Source organism: Bolinopsis microptera, chromosome 2, assembly GCF_026151205.1.
Source record: "Bolinopsis microptera isolate Bmic1 chromosome 2, MBARI_Bmic_1.0, whole genome shotgun sequence".
Lineage (NCBI taxonomy): Eukaryota > Metazoa > Ctenophora > Tentaculata > Lobata > Bolinopsidae > Bolinopsis > Bolinopsis microptera.
Window position 1 is genome coordinate 15,542,013 of NC_087073.1, and position 9,101 is coordinate 15,551,113.

The window sequence follows — 9,101 nt, forward strand, 5'->3', positions numbered from 1 at the left end:
CACATGAACTAGCACCGTACCGCAAAACAACGCAAGTACCACCACTAGGAAGTGGACTGAGGGGCAGTTCTTCCTCAGATATTATAATATGAGGGTGGGTCACTACATATTATAGCTGGACACCGCACATTTCAGGCAGAAGCTGGCAAATTGCCCGGAGTTAAAGAGAGAAGCCTTGGTAATTACACCTGCCATTCTAGACAGCTCGGTTAGCTCCACTCTGCCGGGTCGGAGGGAGCAACAACAAACTGATGTGTACTAGTACACGGAGTCATGTCGCTGTATTGTGGCATCTCTGCAAAAAGAGCGATGACTTTATGACATTTAACTCTGGAATTAGTCGTTAATTTTTACTACAGTTGTCGAAATATCCGCGTCATATTGTACACTTACCGATATATCGGCACATCCTGAAAACATTATACAGAGTACAGACTGATGGCGTGTATCAACTTACTGGTACTCCACCCAGTAGTAATAATTTCTCAGGAGACCAGGACAGAAAGCTGACCAACTGACTAACTGTGTACAAAGCTTTAAAACTTTTAATACAAACCAAACCATTGATCCTAGCAATTCTGCATAATCTAATTCAATATATGTTAAAGATTTGATGTTAAACCATGCTAAACAAAGGTCGGACCAGTCTACGAACCACAGAGCACACGTTCAGACTAGCCAACAAGTCGTCAGGAAGACAGAACACGGACTGAAGATTAGTAAAACCGAGGTGGTAGTTCCAGCCTTGCAGACTGATATTGTAAGAGTCATACAACCCGGCCCAGACGATGGCAACAGTATCTGGGGCGGCAGCAGCACCTATTTTAAAGAGATAGACTGAACAGTGAACAATGCAGACTAGTGTGGCCACGAGAAAACTTCAAGTTAGAGCACCGTTCATTAGAGGGGAGAGCACAATGGAGCCATTAAGATTAGAGCTGACTACTTGACTAAAGCTCTTCTCCTCTTCTCCGGAATGTACAGGTCATTCAGAGGTTCTTATTAAGCTGGCTTTTATTCGCAAGGTCACGCCCTACTTATACTGAAAAACTGATGTGAAGTCACGCAAGTTCAAATACATTAAAATCGGCCGGCAGCGAAATATGAACATAATATATGCAATGTTTTAAGTGATATGTCAAACGAGTTAAAGAAACTACATAGAAGCCACAGTATTAAATTATACTTTTAAACTTCTCGGGGAGCATGTTTTATTGTTTTGGACATAATGATAAAAGAATAAAATGTCGCATGTGTAATACATAAGAATAGAATCTTACAGAGCGTACAATAATATCAAAACATGCACTCCCCCGGACTTTACTGATAACTCCCGGACAGCTATGAGTAAATAACAGAGGAAATACTGAGGAACAGTTTGCAAGCAAATCATACAACGGGGGATCCTCATAATGTGTACACTGCGCAAACACTACCTCTGAGAGAACCTATAGAGATGATTGCTTGCCAAGTGCATCCTCTGGTGGCTGGCGAATATATCTTATCACTAGGTGGCACAATCAGCTGATACAGGCAATATGCTTGATTGTATGATTAGATTATGTGATAATTACTAATTAGAGGTGAGACCTTATTAGAGGAGGAATTGTAATCAGGTGAAGAAGATTGTCTGACCAAAGGAACCCTGAGAGAAACTGTAAAGTGACAGATAGAGTGTAAATAGAAACTACGGTTGCTAAAGATCTAGGCATACAGCATAATTACAAGGTCAGAAGGGCGAAGGCTACACAAAAGTGAATGACAAATTTCAGGGTGGAACCTCAATACACTGTCCAGGGGATATAATATACCTACTACAAATTATTATAGCAAGGGAATCTCTAAAAGTACATATCGGCTAATACTTCACTACTGTTGGGAGAAAGCTGTCGAAAAAGGTCCGAGTGCTAACAGCAGCCAACGAGGGTTCTCCAGCTACGTCAATGACAAAGTAGGACAACTAATTAGACTATTAGAGGATACATATCATCTTTAACTCTATTGGGAAGTGTATAACATGTATCTTGAATCTATAGTTTAGATCTCTGGTATGTGTCTCCGGTATGTCTATGGTATGTTTCTCTGGTATGTTTCTCTGGTATGTTTCTCTGGTATGTTTCTCTGGTATGTGTTTCTGGTATGTGTCTCCCGTATGTCTCTGGTATGTTTATGTATATGGTTATGTCTATTGTATGTCTATGGTATGTCTATGGTATGTCTATGGTATGTCTATGGTATGTCTATGGTATGTCTATGGTATGTATATGGTATGTATATGGTATGTCTATGGTATGTCTATGGTATGTCTATGGTATGTCTATGGTATGTCTATGGTATGTCTATGGTATGTCTATGGTATGTCTATGATATGTGTATGGTATGTCTATGGTATGTCTATGGTATGTCTATGGTATGTTTATGGTATGTCTATGGTATGTTTATGGTATGTCTGGTATATCTGGTATGTCTCTGGTGTGTTTCTGGTATGTCGTCAATAAATTGTCTTCATTATCATAGTTAACAGAGCCGAGGTACATACAAAACTGTCGCGCACTATAAAGAGCTCTATCACTGCAGACGTATAAAACATAAAATACTAGAAACCCGCTAGTCGAAAGCTTTGTTCGAGGAAATTTTAAAAATCAGTTATGTTTTAATTTCTCTTCATCAAATAGCTCTGTTATACTGTAGACATAATGGAATTTATCTAACAATGGCGACAGCGTTGTTAGTATTCGGATTCCCAAAACGATACTTTTTACCGCATCAAAAAATACCAATCACAACCAAAGTTATGAATATAAGTCATAGCGTGAGCGTAAATGTGAGCTAGTTTTGAAATTATGACGTAGCATACAGCATCACAACGCGCGTAGTTAAGATGTTATTGCTCGCGCACGTGCATTTTAACGTTGCTACGCAACAGCGCAGTAAACCTTTGCTAAAATAACGACATTATTCTAACGGTTATTTTACCTCACTTCCGACGTTAATTATAAAAAATCTAAAGCCTAAATCAAAATTCTAAGAATGCTATAGCCTATTCCTATCCTTTTTCTACAACCCTGCTAAAAATGGCGAGGTTTCAACTCCATTTGCGAGCTGGGTTTGATTTCACCAGAGGGTCATTTTGAGGTCGATTTTCGGTGTTTTTTCTTCTATGTCCCCGTTGCCGGGGAAATTTCGTCAAGTTTAAAATATAATATAGATGTAAACAGGAGAACAACAAACTGCACAACAAAAACTTTAAAATGGTGGTTATATGCGGCCTGAGAGCGGTACACACAAGTTCCAGAAACACCGTGTCACACTGCGTGAACATCTGTAGTTACTGACAATGACATATTCTTTAACCCCATGTAATCCAATTGTGTATAATCTAATTTAACCCCTCTTTGTCCAGAGATTGCAACCCGAGCCTACAACGGCGGTGGACCCAGAGTTGTCTCGGGGCTCGTGTAACACACAAGTCACAACATTTCTACAAACATCACCGTACTGGCGCCACGCACCACACCTTTTATACCTGATTAAGAGGTGCTGGCGATGGAGTAAATGCAGTGATCTTAAACCCTAATTCTTGTTTTCTAGCTGACTTCTTTTTGAAGAAATTGCACGGAATGTTGGAAAATTTGTAATTCAGTTGGACGCTGGACTGCCGGACGGCTGATTATTAAAAATACCCATCATTGCTCGTAGAAATTGTAAACAGATTATGAAGATTGAGGTGATCATTGCTCAAAAATATATATTCATGGTGGCGAATGAACAAATGTAAATTACAGCAGAAACTGATATAATCATAATAGTTATGGGTTATCTCCATTATTCATGTAATCTTTAGTAAATCGTGATTGTAATCCACGACAAAGAGTCAGCATATTGATTTGATTAAACAACAGAGGAAATTATGATTTAAACCACAGGGAATACGATTATGTTCTATCAGTAACAATTACCCATGACGGTTCAACAGGCCAAACTAATTTTGTGATTGTGAGATGGCAATCCCTCATTAATTATACTATTGCTTGTACTTACTAGCTTATTAGATAGCAGGTACCCTCTATTATCTATACATTGTTGTTTGTTTATAGAACCTGTCCCCAATCTCGTATTGGAAAACGATCCGACTAAATTCTGAGTGGTACCTGCAAAGGTATTTATTAAGCATTTAGAGTTCTGTAAAACTGCAGTAATTACAATTGATGTGCTAGAGCCTAGAATATTTAGTTAAATTTATCGATATCAGATATCGACCCCTGGCCCCTACTTCCAAATTTTCAATTTATCCCAAATTTATGCACAAATTGTGCAGAGTGTGAGAGTGATGTGTTGACTATTTCCTAGATTCCATTTAATAATATTAATGAACGATTTAATCTTGCGAAATGTAAATTTGTTCCCTACGTATTCCTCATGTAATATGTAACGTCAATACCAAACTAATTATTGAGGAGTTGATTCCTGGGTTGCAGTATGTCTTCCTGATTTTCCAAAGCTTAGAATTTTTTTTCTATTCTCACTTTTTTAATGAATGATACAATTTTAAGGTTAACGTTATCAGTTATATTATGGTTTATCCTGTGGTTATAGTTATAAGGAGGGCTAAAGTCAGGTTATTGCACAGTATATGCTGGGTTGTGTTATACTGCATATATAATACTATTATCAAGAGTTTAAATTCCCAAATAGTCAGACTGAGCAGGTTGAGCTGTAGTAAAACACAGTACTGAGGTGTTAAAACATTTTCATTACTATCTTCAGTAACATCCTGAATCAGAAACTCGGTTAATATCAGTTCCTACAAAGTGTAACATTGGAAATGAAATGACACAACTAAAAACGATATGAATATTTTTAAAAAACATAACTCTTGTGCCCCAATGCAATAGAAAACATTTAAGATAAATCCAATAATGGAATCCCAAACGGGTCCACGGCATTGAGCCCCAATGGACGTATAGTTCTTAGTTTCTGAATATAACGGTGTTCATCCACTTCTAGAGTTCTTGGGCTGCTATTACTGAGAATTGACACTTTATAAGCCTGGTTGAAATTGTCACGTTGTTTCATGTTATGAACTTCTACAAGGTGTTTACCCAAGCTGAATCCGTCGTCGTTTTCTTCAGGGACAAACGTATTGTCCGAAATGAGTTTGTAGTAATGGGCGCGATGTTCGTTTACTCGTGCCCTGAGGGGCTGCACCGTTCTTCCTACATAACACATGTTACAAAGTTGGCAACTGAAGAGGTATACAACATTGTAACTGACACATGTACCAGACACTGCTTTGGCTCGCTGTCCATTGACTGTTATTGATGGATGTGGAGATATGATGTTACAGGTACCGCAGTGTCTGCCCCCACATGGTCTTGTGTGAGGTTGGGTTAAGTCATCCGCAAACTGTTTTGCTTTGACTAACTTCCTTCTAAATGATGTTCCAGTACGTCTGACGAATTTGAAGATAGGGCGTGATGTACCGGCTCTAGATGATATTGGGGAGCCTGGGGTGTTTCCACTTGTATGGGAACCAGATAATCCTGAGAAGCTCCTGGTTCTACTGAGTTCTGGCTCCAATCTTTGTACCGATTCTACTAACTCTTGATCACTGCCATATGTTGAAATAACGCGGACTGCTGGTTCTGGAGACTTTGGTACCAGGACATTGCTGTTTGAGTTGTCCAGTGGTTTGAGACATCTTTCAAAGCCTTTGACCTTTTCACTGATGTTATCTACCATAGTTTTAGGGTAGTTGGATTGGAAGAAAAAGGTTTTTAATTCATCAATTTGTTTTCGGAGTCTGTCGTTATCATTGATGATTCGCCGGAGTCTCAGGCATGCACTATAGACTATGCTGCTGAATGTATGGTTCGGGTGGTGGGAACCGAAGTACAGGTAGGAGCGGGCATCAGTCTCTTTAACATGGAGGTCTGTCTGAAGATCACCTGCGGTGTCGAAACAAAATTTGATGTCTAAGAACGACACATAAACATTGTTATCTTCTATGATGTTCTCATCAATGTGGAGGCCAAGTTCTGCTAGCCTTGAGTTGACAGTCGCGATGAATTTTGAAAACTGTCTTTTCGTACCATGGAATACTATATAATAATACTATTATACTTATGGCTGGCTGGTGATCATGATTGTAAGTTGGGAGCTGGAGAAATAGTTTACGACTCAATAGCCCCAATGTAATCAGCCGGGGGCGTCCGTTTTATATACGTTATTTAATAGCCGTGGTACGTCTGCAAGGTTACTGTTTATTGGAGGGAGCTGACCGTGCTTCATGTGGTTTATAACTACAGCAATCATTGTTGCAAGATCAAAGACCATCGAACGAAGACTCCTATAGACATATGTAGAAACTTTCAAAGGAAACTTCATTGGGTGCCCATGAATCAGCTGGACCGGTGTTGTCCTCTGAAATCACGTTTATGTTCCACACGAGAGCAGGGACTATAGAAATCCCATTACTCATGTGTCAATATTATAGCTAAACTGCGTGCCACCATCAACTATTAACAGTTGCATGAATACTGCATTTTAGGTTTGTACTCCACTCGTTCTAACATTGTCATTTCAACTGTTCATGACCCTCATCAGCCGTCTACAAAAACTGTTCTATAGTGACTCTACATGATTGGAATGGCAAAGGGGATCTTATAGCTTCCAAATGAAACTCTTATCCAATCCAATAAACTTTTCTTCGATTTGAAAGATCTAGATGTTGATTCGCTCAAAATAATTCTCAAGTCGGATCTTTCTCAACCACTTTTTTTCATTTTCTGTATTGGATTTAGATGAAATTTGATCGAGATTTGTGAACACCCTCATTTGCAGCAACAAAAATTAGCATGAATGAAGGTGATTGGCTAATTTCATTTTCGATCATCCCACGAATGGTATGCGTGTAAACCGAATTGAAGGTCACGCGTATAAGTTAGAATCGAATCATTTCTTTACTATACAAATTACTGATACTGGCTTTAAGTGTTAAACTTTAACGATTATGGCTTCATGTTAACTTAGCAGTGTATCTATGAACTAAATGGTCACTCAAATTTATTATTAAATAGCTTATCAAACTCTTACTATTGGAACCTTGAAATCATCTATTGATGCCCGTCAATGTAATCAATACTAGATATAGTTTGACGGTTGTCAATTTCCATATTTTGACATTCAAATTGACTTTCCTGCTTCAAGTCATTAACTGCGACCCTCTCGAATTTTTTCATATCTATTTTGAGGTAACACGACTTTTGTCCGACAGTGACTCTTGTCCGACAGCACTATTTTCTTGTGTTTGAAGTGATATCTCAGATTTGGCACATAGAATATAAATAAATATAACCATCGTACTATCTGGAAAAGTTCAAGAAAATCGTATAGTACTATAGTAGGGTCTGACAGCAACTATTGTCCGAAAAAAAAACTAATTTCGGATCTGAACAAGAGTTGCTGCCGGACAAGAGTCGCCCAATCCTATTTTGACGAATATATCGAAATATCTGGTAGTAATAATGAGATATGAAGACGAATTTGGAATAAATAAACTGGAATAGTTGTTAAATTACGTCTTAAATACTCGCATTGAGTGTTACGCTGTTGGTATTGTTGACAAACCCCAACACCCAAGGAAAGTGAGTGAGAGCCGGCTAAGGTACCAAACGCTTTTAACTGAAAATGAGTGTTGGACTACATACATTGATCCTGATTTTAGTCAAAGTAACATTCATTACCCGAAGATCGTACTACGTTTCTTCTCCGTACTACAGCTATACAGGATGGAAAAACTACAGGTTTTTCGAATCCTATACGGACGTCTGCACTCTGTACCCTGCACTCTAACATTTTAACATTCTACTTTAAGTAGTTTGCCAGATTACACGATTACATTATTTTACGATTATAGTAATATAGTAATGCACATATTTGAACAATTTATCTCTAATCTACTGTTTGGCGTTATATTATAATAACTTATAACGATGAAGGATATTTAGACCAACTGAAACCTAAAATGTACGCTAATTCCTACACTTCCACAGCTCCGACAGCAACACAAACACCGCCACTCTGACTCATTATCTGACCTGGAAGCAGACCCTGGAAGCAGACCATTATATTGGCAGGAAACCGTAATAACAGTTTATGTGGCCTCACCCTAAACGCTAAAAACATTCGTTATAAACACACCAGTACCATTAACCCTAGTAGTCCAGTCAACAAACAATTTTTATACGATAAGCTACAATAAACACGCACACGTCTATTAGTATATTATACACTATAACTAGTAGCAAGGTGATACCTGTTTGTCGCAAGGTGATACCTGTTTGTTGACGTTATAAAAACAAATAGTCTGTAACAAGGTCCTCATTTCCTGTATTTCATGCGTATTATTTGCAGAAGTTAATAGGGCTATTTTAAGTTATTTGCTTTGCATAAATTGGCATGCTTAATATTAGTTTCATAATTCTCATGGTTCGAGCTTCGTAAAAAAAATCCGGTTAAAATATTGGTTAGGAAATACAATCTGTCGGAAATAATTTTCGCTGGCCTGACACGGTTGAACTGGAAACGCGTATAACAGTGTGGTCTGTGACACGGTTGAACTGGAAACGCGTATAACAGTGTGGTCTGTGTGGTCTGTGACACGGTTGAACTGGAAACGCGTATAACAGTGTGGTCTGTGTGGTCTGTGACACGGTTGAACTGGAAACGCGTATAAAAGTGTGGTCTGTGATAATAAAGACCGGAATATTTGGGATCCGGAAAATATCTACTCATAGAATTCTCTGTAGCGACCTTCGTAATAATTCATTCATGCGACTTAACTTGCATTTCTTGAACAGTTCATTGGACCAAAACGTATGCGTATTCTTTCACCACAGAGTACGATAGATGACTTGAAAGATTTTAATTCATTCTACAAAAATACGTGGGCCATAATCTTGAAATTTCGTGTAATGAAAAGGATTCGGTCTCTAATAATTATAACCGATAAGGTGTGCGTTACTACAATGGAATCCTTGCAAAGATGAATGAATCGAAGATCGTGCTTCTAGTTTCATTGTGGCATGGATTCTCAATTC